Source organism: Eptesicus fuscus, chromosome 7, assembly GCF_027574615.1.
Source record: "Eptesicus fuscus isolate TK198812 chromosome 7, DD_ASM_mEF_20220401, whole genome shotgun sequence".
NCBI classification, from domain to species: Eukaryota; Metazoa; Chordata; class Mammalia; order Chiroptera; family Vespertilionidae; genus Eptesicus; species Eptesicus fuscus.
In genome coordinates this window covers 10,915,965-10,936,449 of record NC_072479.1, presented here as the reverse complement: position 1 = coordinate 10,936,449, position 20,485 = coordinate 10,915,965, and the positions used below count along the sequence as shown (strand labels likewise).

Below are 20,485 nucleotides of genomic sequence, written 5' to 3'. Positions count from 1 at the left end.
CCTCCTGTTGATGGGCATTTACGTTGCTTCCATATCTTGGCTATCCTGTATAATAAAAGCATAGTATGCAAATTGTCTTCTCGACCAGAGTTCTTCTGGGAGTTTGACCAGGGGGCATGGGCAGGGCTGGTTGGGGAAGGGAGGGAGTACCCTGCCAACAACCTGCAGCTGCTAGGGACCCTACCAGTGCATGAATTTCGTGCACTGGGCCTCTAGTTGTAAATAATGCTACAATGAGCATGGGAGTGCGTATATCTTTTCAAATTAGTGTTTTTGTTTTCTTTGGATACATCCCCAGAAATGGGATTGCTGAGTAATATGGTAATTCTATTTTTAATTATATTTTAGGACCTCCTTACTGTTTTCCATAATGGCTGCACTAAGCTACATTCCCACAAACAATGCACAAGGGTTCCCTAACCTCACCAACACTTTTGTGTGCAAACAGCAATGTTTAGTTGTACAATCAACATTTTTTATTGCTTGTCTTTTTTTTAAATAAAACTTTATTTTTCCAAATACACAGCTGGTGAGACCTGTTGTTCATACATCGTCACCAACAGCTGAGGCATCCCCACCTTTGGTGTTTCTGGTGTAAATTACTTGAGCTCTGTGCTTTGAAACTTGCCCTGGCCAAGGAGCCACAAATCTCCCGTGTCTTAGAGACAACAGCTGGGGTTGTAAGCTTGTAGTTGGGAACTTCCTTACAGAGCTTGTCATATGTGGCTTTGCCAAACAAGACTAGGTTATTGAGCTTGTCCCGAACTTTGCCTTTGGACCACTTCTTCTTTTTGGCCGTGCCCCCAGGTTTGTTCATTGGATCTTGGTCTTTCTTGGCCAACTTTCTGCTTATTGTCATCCTTGGGTGGCACAGGGAAACCCAGGGAGCAGCTGCTACCACTACTACCTCAGTGAGGTCTTAGGCAAAGAGGCTATTTCTTGTCTTTTTTGTAATAGCCATTCTGACAGGTGTGAGGTGACGTCTCATAGTGGTTTTAATTTGCATTTGGCCCTAGCTGGTTTGGCTCAGTGGATAGAGCGTCCAGTTCGATTCCAGTCAAGGGTACATGCTTGGGTTGCAGGCTCAATACCTACTAGAGGGCGTGCAGGAGGCAGCCGACCAATGATTCTCTCTCATCATTGATGTTTCTGTCTCTCTCTCCCACTCCTTCCTCTCTGAAATCAATAAAATATATATGGTCAGTGCGTTTTAATTTAATTTGCATTTGCCTGATGATTTGTGATATTGAGTACTTTTTCGTATGTCTGTTGGCCATCTGTATGTCCTCTTTGGAGAAGTATCTATTCAGGTCTTTTGCTCATTTTTAAATTAGATTGTTTGATTCTTTACTATTGAGTTGTATGAGCTCTTTATGTATTTTGGATATTAACTTCTTATCAGATATATGATTTCCAAATATTTTTTCCTATTCAGTAGATTGTCTTTTCATTTTGTTTATGGTTTCTTTTGCTGCACAGAGGTTCTGTTTTTAAGGTATGATAATGGTAAAAGTGCCCATATCTTTTAATGATATGCTCTAAAATATTTAGAAATAAATGGATATGATATTTGGCATTTTGTTTAGAATATTGGGGATATGTAAATGAAGCAAGATTGGCAGTGAGTTTATCAGTATTATGTCTGGGTGATGAGTACAAGGACTTCGTTAAACCATTTGTCTTTTGAATGTCCTTAAAATTTGTCATAATAAAAAGTAAAACATAAATTAATTGTTTATTGCAAATAAATGTAATTATAGAAAAGTAGAAGAGTAAGAAAAAGGAAAAAAAATGTTCCTAATGCCCTAGCTCAGTGGTTCTCAACCTTTTTAATGCCGCGACCTTTTAATACAGTTCCTCATGTTGTGGTGACCCCCAACCATAAAATTATTTTCGTTGCTACTTCATAACTGTAATTTTGCTACTGTTATGAATAGTAATGTAAATATCTGTGTTTTCTGATGGTCTTAGGCTCTACAGCAGCGGTTTTCAACCTGTGGGCCTAGCTGGTTTGGCTCAGTGGATAGACAGTTGGCCTACAGACTGAAGGGTCCTGGGTTTGATTCATCAAGGGTACCTACCTCGGTTGCAGGCTCAATCACGATGCACATGCGGGAGACAACCAATCAATGTGTCTCTCTCACATCGATGTTTCTCTCTCTCTGTTTCTCCTCCTCCCTTTCACTCTCTCTAAAAGAAAAATCAATAGAAAAACAGCCTCGGGTGAAGATTAACAATAAAAAAAATAAATGCCCCTAATAACACAGCAGTGATTATTTCTTAACTAGAGGCCCAGTGCATAAAATTCGTGCACTGGGGGTGGAGCGGGGGGGGGGGGTCCCTCAGTCCGGCCTGCACCCTCTCAAAGTCTGGGAGCCCTTGGGGGATGTCCTACTGATGGCTTAGGCCCGCTCCCCATGGACATCAGTCAGTAGGACATCCTTAGCGCTGCCACAGAGGCGGGAGAGGCTCCCACCACTGCCACTGCACTCACCAGCCATGAGCCCGGCTTCTGGCTGAGCAGCACTCCCCTTGTGGGAGCGCACTGACCACCAGGGGCAGCTCCTGCATTGAGCGTCTGCCCCCTGGTGGTCAGTGTGCATCATAGCAACTGGTCATTCTACCATTTGGTTGATTTTCATATTAGCCTTTTATTATATAGGATCATTTGTATTTTGGTATGTTTTCTTTCAGTCTGTGTTCTATACACACACATGTATAAATACATGTGTGTACCTATGGCTATTTTAAAGCATGACCACACATTTTTTACAGTCCTTCCATAAAAAAAGTGGAGTCTATGTCTTCCCTCCTTGAATCTGGATGAGTGTATGGCTGCTTGGACCAATTTAATATGGTGGAAGTGACTCAATGTGAGTAAAGGCCATGCTCTTGGGACCTTGAGCCACCTTGTAAGAAGTCTGACTACCGTGTGGCCATTAAGCTATGAGGAAGCTACATGTAGAGACCAAGTGGAGAGACTCCCATTGAGAGCTCTAGATGAGCCTAGACTTTGAGTCATCTCAGAAAAGGTGCCAGATTCATGAATAAAGAAGCCTCCAAGTGATTCCAACCCCCAGCCATTCAGGAATTCCTAGCTGAGGCTTCAGACATAGTGGACAAAAGAAAGTTACTGCCTGGCCGGCGTGGCTCAGTGCCTGAGCATGGCTCTATGAACCAGGAGGTCATGGTTCGATTCTGGTCAGGGCACATGCCCAGGCTGCAGGCTCCATCCCCGGCAGGGGTGGGGGTGGCGGGGCATGCAGGAGGCAGCTGATCAGTGATTCTCTCTCATCACTGATATTTCTCTCTCTCTCTCTCTCTCCTCTCTCTCTCTCTCTCTCTCTTCCTCTCTGAAATCAATAATAAAAAATATTTTAAAAAAAGAAAGTTACTATTCCATTTGAATTGTTGGCCCACAGAATCCATTAACATATTAAAACAGTTATTTGAGGTTTGAGATAGTGTGCCACACAGTAATAAATGATAGGAACAGAATTTGGTACCTGGAAAGAGATTGCTGCCTTAAAAATGGCTAAAGCATGTGGTATTTGTTTGGGGACTGGATGGCAAGCCAGACAGGCATTGGGAAAGCTGATGGTAAAAAAAAAAAAAAAAAGGCGAGGAAAATGTTATCAGAAGCTGAGGAAAGAAGATATTTGTTATGTATTGGCAGAGCTTTTGGCAACACTGTCATCTGAGGTCATGTGGAAAGTAGGAAATGTACTTAATAAAATTTTCAGTTATCTGAACAGGGTATTAAAGGTGCCACCAACTTATTCTACCTTACTATATAAAATGTGAAAGGATAAAGATGAACTAAATAATGAACCCTTCAGTTTTTAAGTATAATTAAGAGGAAATGTAACCATGGCTGGTGTGGCTTAATTGGTTGAGCGTCATCCCATGCACCTAAAGATTGCCAGTTCGATTCCCCGTCAGGGTACATGCCCATGTTGTAGGCCCGGTCCCCAGGATTGGGGTGTGTACCAGCAGCAACCGATTAAGTAAAGGATTTTCAAAATAAGAGAAGACCTCTGAGCAAAGATCAAATCCAGGGCACTGTCAAGAAAATATGTTTTCAGAATAAAAATGAATCCAAGGACTTTAAGCCCTTTGTTAGGACCTAAGAAAAGTATAGACTCTTTCAACCAGATAAAGTCTTTGTAAGGGAAGAAAACTGTTTCCTCTACCCTCCTTAACTAACAAAGGATAGATTAACAGGAGAAAGAAATTTATTAATACTTTACCTGCATGGGGGTTCACAAAAAATAAGTGAAACTCTAAGTGACTAGACTCGGGGTCTTATTCACCATTTTAACAAAGGAAAGAGGGTTTGGGCTTCAAGAGATAATAAATTGTGGGGAAGTGACTAGAAAATATATGATGGGGATTAATAAGAGATTAAGGTTATTTTAGTAAGGTTTGTTTATGCAGACGCATCTTAGTGTTGACTCTCCATCTTTGGTGATATAAGAGTTGCTTGCCTCTTCCTGCTACAGGAGAGGGGAAGTGCCTTTGCAGAAGGAAATGTGTTCCCTTTTAGGCAGCAAAAGGGAGGGCAAAGAACTATCCCCGGATCTACTGACTTTCAATTGCCTTCAGTTCAAAATAATTCCTATGCCAAAGTGGCATATTTTAAGATGGCATATTTTGCACCTTTTAGCCTTCTAAGGATTTTAGGGCAAGGCTTACAATCTCTGTTAAACAATAGGGCTTCTAAAAATCTTAAAGGCGTTGTTGCACAGAAGCTTCATGGGGCCTTAAGGAGGAGAAGGCTTATGTCTGATTTGTGGGTAGTTTTAGCTAATGGAATGGATTTCTACAAATTGAAACATAAGAAATCCACAGAGCCCTAACCAGTTTGGCTCAGTGGATAGAGCGTCGGCCTGCGGACTGAAGGATCCCAGGTTCCATTCCGGTCAAGGGCATGTGCCTTGGTTGTGGGCACATCTCCAGTAGGGAGTGTGCAAGAGGCAGCTGATCAATGATTCTCTCTCATCGATGTTTCTAATTCTCTATCCCTCTCCCTTCCTCTCTGTAAAAAAAATCAATAAAATATATTTTAAAAAAATAAAAGAAATCCACAGAGCTTTTAAAGGAATTGTATCAGCTTGAATTAAAAGGAACAGAGATAGTACAAAATGAAATGAGGCTTTTGGCTCTCCAAACTTCTAGGCAGAAATCCGCCTTTAAATATTGTAAACATTGGCTATCTTTTATGGGAAATAGAACATGACTCAGAGAATTGGAACAAAGACCTACAGGGAACTCATTCATAGGCACTTGTGGTAGTATTGTGAATTATTAAACTGTTTTGGAAAGTAATTACTATATTTACTAAAGTAAAAATTAGCATTTTCTTTGACATAGCATTTCCAATTTAAGTAATCTATCTTTTAAAAGTACAAAATCCTAGCCAGTTGTGCTCAGTGGATAGAGTGTCAGCCTGCAGACTGCAGGGTCCTGGGTTCAATTCTGATCAAGGGCACATACCTCGGTTGCAGTCTCCATGCCCCCCCGCCCCGGGCATGTGCAGCAGGCAACCAATCAATGTGTTCCTCTCACATCAATGTTTCTCTCTGTCTTTCCCTCTCTCTTCCACTTTCTCTAAAATAAATGGGAAAATATCCTCAGGTGGGTATTAATAAAAAATTATTAAAAAATATAAGTACAAAGATAAGGAAGGGGCCCCATCCTGACTAGGCACCAGCCTTGCATGGCAGTCTCCAGAGTTGGTTATGAAAACAAGGAGGTGCATCCCTAGCTGGTTTGGCTCAGTGGATAGAGCACCAGCCTGCAGAGTACCAGGTTCGATTCCTGTCAAGGGCGCATGCCTGGGTTGCAGGCTTGATCCCCAGTAGGAGGCGTGCTGGAGGCAGCCAATCAATGATTCTCTCTCATTACTGATGTTTCTATTTCTCTTCCCTCTCCCTTCCTCTCTGAAATCAATAAAACATATATTTTGAAAAGAAGAGCTCTAGCTGGTTTGGCTCAGTGAATAGAGTGTTGGCCTGCAGACTGAAGGGTCCCAGGTTCGATTCTAGTCAAGGACACATGCCCAGGTTGCAGGCTCAATCCCCATTGAGGGGAGTGCAGGAGGCAGACGATCAATGATTCTCTCTCATCATTGATGTTTCTGTCTTGCTCTCTCTCTCTCTTCCTCTCTGAAATCAATAAAATTTAAAATAAAAGAAAGAAAATGAGCTGCAAACCCACCAGAGGGAACTACATAATCAATGTAACCACCAGCTGATCCCACAGCTGCCTCCTGCCTCCTTTAGTCCCACCCAAGAATTTCTGGGCCTTCCTTCCTGCTGACTAGAGTGAGAGTGTCTCCTTGCTAGGGTGATAAAGTAAAAGACCATATTGAGGAAGCCCATGGGTTAGGGACTGTTGGGGGTTCTTAGGATCCCAGGGCAGCCTTCAGCCAACCTTTGGCCACGAAGCCACAAGGAAGTCACCTTCACCAACCACCTGAGTGGGCCTGAAAGTGAATGATTCCCCTGTTGGGCCCTCAGATGAGACTGAGGCCTGGCTCACACCTGGACTGCAGCCTGTGAGACCCCATGCAGAGGACTCAGCCAGGCTGTGCTCAGACTCCTGACCCACAAAAACTGTGAGATTCCAAGGTGTGCTGTTTTGAGCTGCTAAGTTGTGGTAATTTTTATGTAACAATAGAAAATGAATGCTTTCAGTGGGTCACAACCCACTAGATGGGTTTCATGACCCATTCATAGTTTGCAACCTGAAAGCTGAAAAACACAGACTTACTCAAATTAAAGTTACAGATACTTTTGGAATCTACAGGAATGTGACTTTGTGACAACAACAAATCTCTCAAGTATATTTATTTCAGGAAATTGAGTGTATTTGCCTAAAGAAAAGAACAAAAGTTGCAAAACAAAAGTATTCAAAACAATTATTCCATCTTTTCTGGGAATAAAAGAACCAAATCTGCAGATTTAGAAAAATATTACACTAGTGGCCTGGAGCACGAAATTCATGCACAGTGGGGGGGGGGGGTTCCCTCAGCCCAGCCTGCACCCTCTCCAATCGGGGACCCCTTGGGGGGTGTCCAACTGCCGGATGTCCTAAACCGGCAGTCAGACATCCCTCTCGCAATCTGGGCCTGCTGGCTCCTAACTCCTCACCTGCCTGCCTGCCTGATGGCCCCTAACTGCCCTCCCCTGCTGGCCTGATCTTGCCCCCAACTGCCCTCCCCTGACAGCCTGATCTTGCCCCCAACTACCCTCCCTTGCCTGCCTGATCTCCCCTAACTGCCCTCTCCTGCTGGCCTGATCTCGCCCCAAATTACCTTCCCCTCCTGGCCTGGTTGTGCCCAACCGCCTTCCCCTGCCAGACTGATCTCGCCCCCAACGGCCCTCTCCTGCCGGCCTGGTTGCCCCCAAAGGCCCTTCCCTGCCAGCCTGATTTCGCCACTAACTGCTCTCCCCTGCCAGCCTGATCGCCCCTAACTGCCTCTGCCTGCTTGATCACCGCTAAGTGCCCTCCCTTGCCGGCCTGATTTCACCCCCAACTGCCCTCCCCTGCCAGCTTGATCTCGCCCCCAACGGCCCTCCCTTGCTGGCCTGATCTCACCCCTAACTGCCTCTGCCTGCCTGATCACCCGTAACTGCCCTCCCCTACTGGCCTGGTTGCCCCCAACGGCCCTCCCCTGCCGGCCTAATTGCCCCTAACTGCCTCTGCCTGCCTGATCACCCCTAATTGCCCTCCCCTGCAGGCTTGATCTCGCCCCCAACAGCCCTCCCCTGCTGGCCTGATCTCGCCCCCAACTACCCTCCCCTCCCGTCCTGGTTGCCCCCAACTGCCCTCCCCTGCCAGACTGATCTCGCCCCCAACAGCCTTCTCCTGCCAGCCTGGTTGCCCCCAACGGCCCTCCCCTGCCGGCCAATTTGGTTCTGATTGGTCGGTTTCTATGCCAGTCAGCGTCTCTGGGCCTGATAAGAGAGGCAGGGCTGATCAGCAGCCCCCCTCCTCCCCTGCCCCCCCTCCTCCCGCCACAGACGCCCAGAGAGAAACAGAGGTGCGGCTGCTGGCTAAGCCCAGAGAGAAAGAGAGAGGCAATGGCTGATCAACAGCTGCCGCAGAGGCTGCGGATCAGACCCTGCCTCTCTCTTTGGGCCTCTCTCTGGGCCTGATCTGCAGCCCCCTTGGCAGTCAGTGCTGAGTCACCACACCCGTACCAGATGCAGTCAGTGCTGGGTCGCCACAGCAACCTAGCACTGAGTGCAGGACTGACTTTCAGTGTTCGGTTGAGACATCGATCGGTTATTATGGACCCTGGGATTTTATATATTAGGATGGGGAAATGCTATAGAAAATTTATCATGGAGCCATACCTGGTAAAATACTTAAACTTCAAAAATAAAGGAACAATAATTTGGGCATCTACTTTAAAAAGATCAATTGTCTTAAAAGGAGTAAAATAGTAAGACTTGACTTGGACTTCTTTTTTTAAAAAATATTTTTATTGCCAAAACCGGTTTGGCTCAGTGGATGGAGCGTCAGTCTGCGGACTGAGGGGTCCCGGGTTCGATTCCGGTCAAGGGCATGTACATTGGTTGCGGGTGTGCAGGAGGCAGCTGGTCGATGTATCTCTCTCATAGATGTTTCTAGCTCTCTATCCCTCTCCCTTTCTCTCTGTGAAAAATCAATAAAATATATTTTAAAACAAATATTTTTATTGATTTTAGAGAGGAAGGGAGAGGGAGAGAGAGATAGAAACATCAATGATGAGAGAGAATCATTGATCAGCTGCCTCCTGCACGCCCCCCACTGGGGATCGAGCCCGCAACCCAGGCTTGTGCCCTTGGCCGGAATCAAGCCTGGGACCCTTCAGTCCGCAGGCCGATGCTCTATCCACTGAGCCAAATCGGCTAGGGCTTGACTTGGACTTCTAAGCCACCATGGTAGAGCCTGCCAGATAGATATTCAAGAAAATCTCATGTTCTCTTCTTTCTGGGCACACAGCATTTCTACATTTCCTAATACACCATGTAGTTAGGTGGGGTATTGTCTAGGTCTGGACAACAATAAGTTAGTGGGAGTGATGTGTGCCCTTTGGGGCCTAGCCTTTTAAAGAAGCAGCTTTGCCCCCTGCTTGCACTCCACTCTGCCAACTGGATGCCAGCAAAAACTAGATTCTAAGGACTGGCAAATTATGAAAGAAGCCTAAGTCACTGAATTACCACATGGCAGAGGGTTTCACTGTCAGCCAGAAACATCTGCTTCATAGTATTTTGTGAGAAGAAATAAATTTTTATTGTATGTGAACCACCATCTATTTGGGGGCCATTTTTATAGTTGTGAACATTAGTGCAACTAGTACATAAGTATTCAACACTAGAAGAAAGAAGCTGTACTTATGAAGAACTCAGGGGAAAATTTTACAGAAAATACAGGCTATATAGGAAGATGATATTTTTTAAAGAAGCAGTTTATAAGAAAGTTTTTTTTTTTTAATATATTTTATTGATTTTTTACAGAGAGGAAGGGAGAGGGATAGAGAGTTAGAAACATCGATCAGCTGCCTCCTGCACACCTCCTACTGGGGATGTGCCCGCAACCAAGGTACATGCCCTTGACCGGAATCGAACCCGGGACCTTTCAGTCCGCAGGCTGATGCTCTATCCACTGAGCCAAACCGGTTTCGGCTATAAGAAAGTTTTATATTAAATAAGATGACCAAGCTGAGACCAAGGATGTCTGGCATATCATTAAGTGCTAATGATACAAACTTATTTTTTAAAAATCTCAGATGGATATTAGGAAAATAAGATATCCACATGTAAAACAATAAAGTTGGACCCTAACCCTACACCATATACAAAAATTAACTCAAAATGGATAAAAGATTTAAACCTAAGCACTAAAATATTAAATTCTTAAAAGAAAACATAGGAGGAAAGCTTCATAACATTAGATTTGGGAATGACTTCTTGGATATGATACCAAAAACACAAGCAACAAAAGAAAAAAATGGGTAAGTTTGCTACATTCAAATTAAAAACTGTGTATCAAAGAACACAAGTCAACAAAGGGAAAGGGCAACTTATGGAGTGGGAGAAAATATTTGCAAAATCATATGCTGATAGGGGTTAATATATAAAGAACTCCTACAATTCAATGACAGCAAAAAAGGCAATCTGATTAATTACAGGCAAAGGACTCGACTAGGCATTATTCCAAAGAAGATATGCAAACAGCCAATAAGCCCATGAAAAGATGCTCTTAACACCACTAATAATTAGAGAAATAAAAATTCAAACCACAATGAGATACTGCCTCAAACCCATTAGGATGGCTACTGTCAAAAAATAATTGAGTACTAAGTTGACAAGGATGTGGAGAGATTGGAACGCTTGTGCACTGTTTATGGGAATGTAAAATGGTGTAACTGCTATGAAAAATAGTCTGATGGTGCTTTAAAACATTAAGCACAGAATTACCATATGATCCAGCAAATCTATTTCTGGAGATTATGTATATATAGCCAAAAGAATTAAAAACAGCGTCCTGAAGAGATATTTGTACACCCATGTTCACAGTAGTATTATTATTCACAATAGCCAAAAGGTGTAAATGTCCTTCAATGGATGAATAGATAAACAAAATGTGGCATATGCATACAATGGGATATTTACTCAGCCTTAAAGGGGGAGGAATTCTGCCCTGTGCCTCAACAAGGATAAAATTTGAGGACATTATGCTAAAAGAAATAAGCCAGACACAACAGACAAATACTGTATGATTACACCTACATGAGGTACCTAAAGTAGCCACACTAATAGAGACAAAAAGTAAAATGGTGGCTACCAGTACTTGGGAGGAGGGAGAATTGGGGACTGTTGTTTAGTGGTTACAGATTTTCAGTTTTGCAAGATGAAAAACTTTTTGTAGATTCATTGCACAATAATGTGAATGTTCTTAACAGTACTACATTGTACACTTAAAAATGGTCAACTTCAGATCCCACGGCTGCCACGAGAAAGCAAAAGCCCGGCCAGTGTGGCTTAGTGGTTGAGCATCAAGAGATCCAAGGAACCAGAAGATCACGGATTGGATTCCAAGTCAGGGTGCATGTCCAGGTTGTGGGCTTGATCCCTAATAGGGTTCATGCAGAAGGCAGCCGATGCAGCTGATCAATGATGTTCCTCTCTCATTAATGTTTCTGTCTCTCTATCCCTCTCCCTTCTTCTCTCTCTGAAAAAAAAAAAAACAATTAAAATTATTTTTTAAATAGTTAAGATACTAAATTCATGTTATGTGTATTTTACCATAATTAAAAATAATTTTAAAAAACAAAAAAAAATAGTCCAACTGGTGTGGCTCAGTGATTGAGCATCAACTTATGAACCAGGAGGTCATGGTTTGATTCCTGGTCAGGTTGGGAAGCAGCCAATCATGCTTCTCTCTCAGCATTGATGTTTCTCTCTCTCCCTTCCTCTCTGAAATAAATAAAATATATTTTTTAAAAACTCAAAAAATACAAAGATACAAAAAGATATATGTAAAAAGATATTTACATCTGTACCGTTTATAATAGCAAACCTCTGGCAACTTGAGTACCCATCATTAGGGAAGGAGTTAAAGAAATACATCTCTCCCCACTAGAATTTAAGCTTACAGGGATTCATATCTGTGATCTTAAACTGTTTTCCCAGCACCTGAACATAATAAACATTCAAGAAATTGTTGAATAAATGACTGAATAAAATTCTGGTATATCCAAATTTATACAATATGGTGGCCATTAAAAAGAATCGGTTGGATTTATATGTAATGGGCTGGGGAAATGCCCATGATATATTATTAAGTGATAAAAGCAAGTCACAACATAAAGTATTACTCCATTTATTTGGTGCTTTTATTTAAAGGAAAAATAAAGGAAGAACAAGGTGATGTGTAACACATGTTTGTGTAAGCAGAAAAAAATCTTGCAATGATGTGGACCCGGACGTTAACATTGGTAACCCGGAGGGATGGGATTGATAGAATGAAAGAGAAATTATTCATCGTTTTCACTTCTCTGCATGGTTTAAATTCGTTGGAAGGGCCTGGCTGGCATGGCTCAGTGGCTGAGCGGCCACCTATGAACCAGGAGGTCCTGGGTTCGATTTTCAGTCACATGCCAGGGCCGCGGTCCCTATTCCCACTGTGGGGTGTGCGGGAGGCAGCAGCCAATGGATGATTCTCTCATCATTGATGTTTCTATTTCTCTCTCCCTCTTCCTTCCTCTCTGAAGTCAATAAATACATTTTTTTTCTTTAAAAAATTCATTGGAAAGAACTGTCATTTCTTAATACAAAATAACTTGTATGAATGAATGCTTAAGCCCAAACAGACTCCGCTGCCGGAAAGACAGCAGGTTAGAAAAATGTGTCCTTGACACCGTTAGGTATTCTTTATGCAGTATTGGTTAGTTGCCTTATTTTATTGTGTTTGTTGAACAGCTGACACTGTTACAGGTAAATGTTTCTCCCGAACCCTTTCAGCTCCCTCTCCTTAGTTTGTTCTGCCTGTTCCCTTCCAGCGGGTCCCCCGCTGGCCCCCCGCTGGCCCCCCGCTGGCCCCCCGCAGTGGCAGCTCCTGTGCGCGCCCCCCCCCCTCCCCCGCCCACTACCCGCGCTCCGCGACCTGGAGGAGATTTGCAAAGCCTGGGGCCCAGGGTCCTTATTTTCGGAATGCACCCCGACATCGAGTCCCCTCTCCGGAGGAGGGAGGCGGGAGCGGAAGGTGGAGTGTGGGAGAGGGACCTGCCCAGCGGGTCCCCCGCCATAATATTAACTGTAATTGGCATCGGCCGTTCTGCCCGGGGCTGCCCGAGGCAGGAAGTCCGGGGCAGTGGCGCGGGGTTGGCAGGCCCGGAAGACCGGGAGTAAATCATGTAGCCGTGAGCCGAGAGGAAGGATTCCGCCCCCTTCCCACACCCCAAGCGGGCCGGGGTGGGGACCAGCCCTCAACCCGCCGCTCCTTCAGCGGAAAGAACCTGGAGGCTGCGGAGGGTCAGACCGCCTAGACTCGCCGTGGCCGAGACGAACGCGAGAGCCACGGGGTCCGCGGGCCCGACGGGCTCCGGAGGAGACGGCCTCCGCCCATTCCCGACCCCCAGAGCCGGCCGCGGGCCCCTCGGGCAGCTGCGAGGGGAGTTGGGGGCGGGAGTGCAAAGCGCGGCCGGGAAGGCGGCAGGTGCCGTTCGCTCGCACCCGCAGTTTCAGGCGGAGCCTCCCGCCCCCGGGCCCCGCTCGTGCGCCGGCCGGGGCCGGGAAGCAGCCGCGGGGCGGGCTGCGCCACGGGGTCTCCTTGGGCCGCGGGCCCCGGCCGCCCCCCCCCCGCCCCCGGCTCAGCCCTGGGGCTCCCAGACCCGCCTCTCGGGCCCGCGTCAGGGTCGCGAACCGGCGCCCTCCGCGGCGGGCGGCCGCTCAGCCCTCTCCGCCGGGGCAGCAGCGCCGCCTGCCGGACACCTGGCGCGGCCGGAGCGCCGGGCGGGAACCGCGGGGGCGCTGCTCGCTGGGGCCGCGGGCGCCCGGGTCCCCGCCCCTCCCCGCGCTCCGCGGGGCGCGCCTTTCAGAAACCCTAGGGGGACGCCCGGGCCGGGCTCGGGGGCTGAACGTCCACCTGTGAATCCGGAGGCCGCGGTTCGATTCCGGTCCGGGCTCGGGCCCGGGTGGCGGGCTCGATCCCCGGTGCAGGAGGCAGCTGATCAGTGATGCTCTCTGGATAGAAGTCTCTCTCCCCCCCTGCCTTCCCCTCTAAAATCAAGTCTGGACATTTTAAGTCGTAGGATGTTTACCTATAGTGACAAAATGAACGGCTGAAGTCCAGCTTCTCCCAAAGAAGGAAAAGGAAGTGCCTGCCATCTCCGATTTCCGTGACCTCTGGCGGCGCGGGGCGCGGGGGTGGCGTCCCAGGGCCTCCCGCCTACGGCGCGGCTCCCCAGGAAGCCTCCGGGGTCCCGGAGCCCCCGGCCGGAGCCCAGGCGGAGCGCGGGCCGGGCGGCGGGGGCTTGTCCTCGGTGGCCAGGTGTGAAGACCGAAAGCTGGAGGGCTCGGGCTGCGGGCGCCGGTGGCCTTGGGGAGCGTCAGGGAGCCTGTGACTCCCCCGTCCGGGCCGCAGAGGAAGGGGGGAGGCCGCTGCCACCTGAGCTCTGCCTTCCCTCACGGCTGGGCTGAGCGCAGATGCCTCGATGCCGGGGCCCATGCTTCCCCCGGGCCTGTGTTCAACAACGGGCCTCTGTGGGCATGAGCAACGTTTTCTTCCACTTTTTCTGTCTACAACATTCAGTTTCAAATCCAGACAGCAGTTTCTCTGAGGTGGAGGTGGGAGGGAGGAATAAATGAAAGGTTCCGCGGAAGAAACAGCTTGCTGCTTGTCTGCTTGGTCTGGCTTCAGATTTGCAAAAGTGGCTTACTCCGTCAGCCAAGCCCATCGAAAAACGTACTCACTGAACAGCCGCGAACCGCAGGGTCAGTTGGCCATTGAGTTCATTTGGTCATTTGGTCTTTTAGCTCTCAGTTCTGGCCAGGCATCCACTCCAAGAGGAGCAACACGAACACTGGATGTGTATTTCAAGACTCAAAGGAATGAGAAGTAAATGTTGATTGTTGGTTTTCTGTGGCCTTAAGATCATGACCAAGAACAGGATCTGAACAGTATCTAATGTGTATAACAATATGTCACTCACAGGTATCTAAAAGTATAAAGATGGTTATATGACATTCACAGGTATGATGAAAATTATAGTAGGAACAAATAAAAATAATCAGAGGAATTTGGATTTCTGAAGTTTACATTATTTTCAATAAAGTGGTTTGAGAGGGAAAATTATATTTTTATTTTATACGTGTGTGGATTCCAGATAAGCAGTCTTTCTTTTTTGTTCTGCCTGCACTCTTGTATATCACTATTTATTGGACAATGGCCTCTGGTTCTTGCTTAATTATATCTTCTGTTTGTTTTTAGCAATGCACATACACATTACCATAATCCCGCCTGGGAGATTGGAGGAGGGGCTGCAAATAGAATCTAGTTATGGTGAGGGGTTTTTCTGTTTGGTTTTGGTTGGGGTTGTTTTTAATACATTAGAGGTAAAGAACAATACACTGTGTCTTTCATGAATAAAAGACAGAGCCTGCCCAGGTCATTTTTAACAACTTCTAATCTGTGGTTTAGGTACTTAATCTCTGCTGCTGATTCTACTAATCAACCATAACTTTTGAAGTGCCACACAACAACCCGTTGCACACTTGTACTTTAGCTCTTACATTGTTTTTCATTGTTTGCTGAGATTAGAGAGGAATTTATCAACCACCTCTTATATAAAACCTATTATTGTCATACTGTAGATACCAAGTGTTATGATAGCAGACTGTCAATCGTGGAAGTCCTGAGATAACACATGAACAATTAGGAAACAATTCCTTTCCTAGAAATTAAAACACAAGTATTAAATTGCATGAATACCTGGGGTCTTATCAATAAAATATTGTACATATAAACCCAATACATGACCTGAATACTATTAAGTAAATTTGAGTGTGTGAAGGGGCAGTTTGCTTATCATTTGATCTCAGGGAACTCTTTTTCATGGATTAAAACTGGTGGTGTTCTGGTTTATGGATTAGATCGCTAGCACAGAATCACCAGGATCCTGCAGAAAGAAGAGCAAATTGGTCATTTCACTTTGGGGCTCTGGCAAGTTAGTTGATATTATCTACATTCATTGAGATTAATGACAAATTCCAATTTGGAAAAGCTATTGTTAAAACAAATGTAACGTTTGGGTACTAGAAACATTGGAACCAAAGGTCACTTATGCAATTGCCCCCACCTTTTCTAAACCGATTCTTCAAGGTAAATGTTGGTATAATCTCTGACTGACAGACTCTACTTTCCTTGTTTGGAATTTGAGGGGCTTTTTCCTTAGATCTAATTTCATAACCTTCAAAGAAGTCGTGATGTAAGTATATATTCTCTCTGGTTTGTGGCTAAGTAAATTTAGTGATTGTTTTGGCCCACTCTCAGCTCATCCCAGTTACCAATAAAACCTGCTCGTTTTCCTAAATCATAACCATCATCTTGAAGAACAAGAGTAGAGAAGAAAGGAAAACATGGCTAAATGTGAGAGTGATGGGGGTTAGAAGTTTGTATGGTCTAAATGTAGTTGAAGAAAATAATTCACAGCCCTAGCCAGTTTGGCTCAGTGGATAGAGCTTCGACCTGTGGACTGAAGGGTCCCAGGTTCGATTTCAGCCAAGGGCACATGCCTGGGTTTTGGGCTCAATCCCCAGTAGGGGGCGTGCAGGAGGCAGCTGATCAATGATTCTCTCTCATCATTGATGTTTCTATCTCTATCCCTCTCCCTTCCTCTCTACAATCAATAAAAATAATTTTTTAAAAAGGAAAATAATTTACATTTTAACTTAAATACTTAAAGTAACAAACTAAATTAAAGAGTACAGAATTGTTTTTGAGATGCTGGGATGGAACTTGTTTCAAAAATAAAGAAACTTAAAGAGGTTCCCACTACATCTTCAACCAATCTGTCTCCTAAGAACAACTATAAGGGGGGACATATCTCCTGGTAGATGAAAGGGCAAGTAAGCTGTGCAGATCAGTAAGTCATCTCCACATCTGGAATATTAGTGCTTTGCCACTTGAGATTTTATGCAGACTCTGAGGCTGTGGAGATAAGAGCAACAGACTTGAGGCTATTGTGAAGTAGGCAAATTGAATGCATTAAAAACAATTCTGGAAAGGGGTTATAGCATCATGATTGGAGACATTATCCATGTTCACAGTTTCTTTGTAAGAGAAAGAAAATGAGCACTTTGCAGAGAAAATTATTTGTGATTTTAAAAAAAGCAGCAGCTCCTGTAATTATCGCGATCTAATCCTAAGTGTATGCTTACACTATCTCATGTTACATTATCTCGTATTACAAATGCAGAAGTAGTGGCTCAGAGCTTGTGGTCTCCCTGAGGTCATTAAACTGGCAAACAGCAGCCCGTCTCTAAAACCAGGTGAAAATAGGGCCCCTAAAAACCACATAATCTCTTCTTAAGATTCTGCAACTGAGATTTCCTTCATGTCAGCCTTCTCTTATTTTTTCCTAAGTGTTGTGAATAACACCAAGAATAGTGTTGTTTATGCCCTAACTGGTTTGCCCCAGTGGATAGAGCGAAGGCCTGCGGACTGAAGGGTCCCAGGTTCGAATCCAGTCAAGGGCATGTGCCTTGGTTGCGGGCACATCCCCAGTGAGGAGGTGTGCAAGAGGCAGCTGATTGATGTTTCTCTCTCATCGATGTTTCTAACTCTCTATCCCTCTCCCTTCCTCTCTGTAAAAAAAATCAATAAAAAATATTTTTAAAAGAATATTGTTGTTTACATATTCAGATTTCTGTTTAAGACTGGTTTCTTGACTAGTGTAGGCATCCTACTAGATATTATCAGAAAGAAGTGAAACTCACTGAAACGTTTTCTGCTTTCATCAGTACATCTTGTTAAATTTATTGCATGAATATGGTAAACTCATGAATTGTTCACAGAAGAAGAAAAGACTCAGGCTGACTTCTCTCCACATATACCTTTTTTAAAAAAAAAACCTAAGTCCCATAATGCTGGTACTTCCTCTTCCCCTTGTTTATCCTAAGTTCTCAGTCTTTCCTTATATTAGTATCATACCCAAAGCACTGTAATTTTTTTCTCTTTTCTTTTTTGGTATTCCTCACCCAAGCATATTTTGTCTATTGATTTTAGAGAGAGAGGAAGGGAGGGAGGAAAGACAGAGAGAAACGCAGAAGTGAAAGAGGCACATTGGTTATCGATTGGTTGCCTCCCGCATGCGCCTGGAATGGAGAATCGAACCCGTGATCCTTCCGCCGCTGATAGGCCGACGCTCTATCCGCTGTGCCCGGCTAGGGCTACTGTAATGTTTTAAGGAAACGTCCTGTGCAAAAAGACCCTTTTAGGATGGTGGATGTCTCCCCTCCGCCAAATTGGTTTTTTCTTAAACATCGAACAGATCCAAGAATCCTCTGAGCCTGCCTACGTTGAACTTCGTTTTCAGCAGGCGCGGGGCCCTGGTGGGGAAATCCCGCCCGGCCCCGGTTTGGAAGCGGCTGCGGGGGGAGAAGCGCAGGGGCCGGCACCTCCCCGCCGGCTCAGAGCTGGGGCCCCGGTCGCGTCCGAGGCGCCGCCGAGCGCCCGCGGCTGCTCCCGCTCTTCCCAGAGCGCGCGCGCCCCCTGGCGGCCCGATCCCGGAGCAGGGTGCCCGACGGCCGAGGGATTCCGGGGACCCCCTGCCGGCCACGCTCGGGGGCGCCCGCACCCGGAAGTCGTCCTGTCAAATATAAGCCCCTGCGTCCCAGCACCGAGCTGGCTGAGCCTCCCCAGCGCTCTGCCCTCTCGCGCCCTGCCCCGTGCTCCGGGCTTGCTCCCAAGGAGCCGTCCTGGCGTCGGAGCGGGCGGCCCCGCTTTGCCGGCGCGGGCGCGGGCGCGCATTTCTTGCCTTTCCCGGGGCCTGGGAGACCCGGGGCGGCTGGCGGCCCGAGCGGGTCCCGGCGTTGGGAGCAGCCGAGCGCCCTCCTCGCCCGGAAGCGCCAGGCGCGGGCGGTCCAGCGCCGGCGTCAGAGCCCGAGACCCGTCGGGAAGGGGAAGAGCTGTAATCGCCAGCCGCGGGACAATGCCGACTTTTGAACCTCTAACCACTGAACAAACAACCCTTGGGCTCTCGCTCCACTCCAAACAGGGTTTATTGACAGGCGTTTCACAGCAACGCATAGCAACCGCTGCGGCGGCGGCGGGAAGGGGAGGGGGCGGGGGGGCGAGGGGGCACAGTCCGCGCGGGGCGCTGGGCTCCCCTCTCGGCGCCTCGACACGCTGGGGCCCGGACCCCAACTCGACTTCTCCCGTGGGCGAGGCGGCCAGGCACTGCGCCCCCAACTCCAGGCTCAGCCACCAGAGCCCCTTCCCCACCCCGGAGCGAATGCGCCACCCGGAAAGAACGCGGAATTGGGGAGATGCTGCAGAGGGACTTCGGCCTCGCAGCTCCGCTCGTCCTCCCCAGCCCTCGGGGCACCTCCTGCTTCCTCGGAGGCTCTGAGTAGGGCTCGAGGGCTCCTGAGAAGACCGAAACGGAGGGCGAAGCCGTGCACAGCGTGCCCAGCTCGGCGGTTCCTCGGACCAAGAACCTCAAGAACAGCAGCCAGGTCCCCAGCGAATCAGCCGGGTAACAAGCAACCGTCACTAAAAGGATCTTCTTATACCGGTTCTTGAATTCTTGTTTATGGGGCAGGTGGTATGGGGGGGGGGGGGGAGATGAAGCTGCGCGGGACAGGGCAAGGGGTGGTGGCAGAAAGGGCTCCTGTCAATGCCCAACGATTCACAAACTGTATTCATGGAAATATTCCTTGGGAAAACAGAAAATAAACCTTTTTTTTCTAAATGCTCATGTTTAACTGGCTGGATTGGGGGGCATTCCTAAGAAGGAGGGAATCACTGGTGAAGGGAATGTTTGCAACTGCCTTGGTGTGAATTTGATGAGATGCTATGAGGGGCTCTCTGAGGCCCAGCCCCCAAAAACTCATGGCAGCTGGGAAGCAGCGGCCCATTCAGTTGTGCATTTTGCCCAGAGGCATCCCCAGGAGAACCGCGAGTTTCACAATCTAGGCTGGGCTCAGGCTCGGGGGCAGGTAAGGTCTCAGAACCTGCTCTCTCTGGCTTCTGCCGCTCTGGGGTAAAATGAGCTTGTCCAGATAACCTTCCCCACCCTCTCCCAGATTGTGCTAATTCTCCTTGGCAAGTAGAGAAGATGTTCCTTTCTTTTAAAAAATAATAATAATGATTCTTGACAAAATCTGAAGACAATAAATACAGAATCTGACATCTGAGAAGCTCGTTTATCTCTTTTTTTTTTCTTTATAGAAAAAAATTCAACTGTTTTCAAATACCCCCACTTCCCTTCACCATATCACTTCTCTCCCCATGGATCCAGAGGCTTTTTAAGACTGGCTTGGATGTTACACAGACCAACAACTCAAACAGCAGCAACAACAACTCCCTTTCTTCATCAGTCCCAAGACTGTGAAAATGACAGGAAGTCCAGGTCTGCTCTGGCATTTATAGCACTGACATACATTCAGCCCAGAGAAGCTCTGGTGACAGGCTTTCTAAACAAGGCCCAGTCCCCGGGCCCCCATCAGGCCTGGAGTCCCCCACCACCCTCACACCATCCACCACACAAACACCAGCCACGCCTTTCCTGGTCTGGAGAGGGAAGAGAAAAAAGACAAGGACCTGGGGGTTCTGCAGTCTGTGGTCGGTTCAGGTTTCTATCTTAGCTGCCTCTGACTTCTGCAGTGTAAACCTTGCCTGCCCTTGAGGCTGGAGGGGCCAGCTGGTCCTTGGATGACGGTGAGTAGGCGGTAGCCATCGTGGCTGCACCCACTGGCATTCCCCTGAG

At 46.9% G+C, this 20,485-nt stretch overlaps 1 pseudogene; it reads right to left on the bottom strand.

The window, feature by feature from the left end:
- Positions 1-543: 543 nt before the first annotated feature.
- LOC129149908 (40S ribosomal protein S25-like) lies at positions 544-20,455 on the bottom strand (annotated as a pseudogene).
- Between the last annotated feature and the right edge of the window lie 30 nt (positions 20,456-20,485).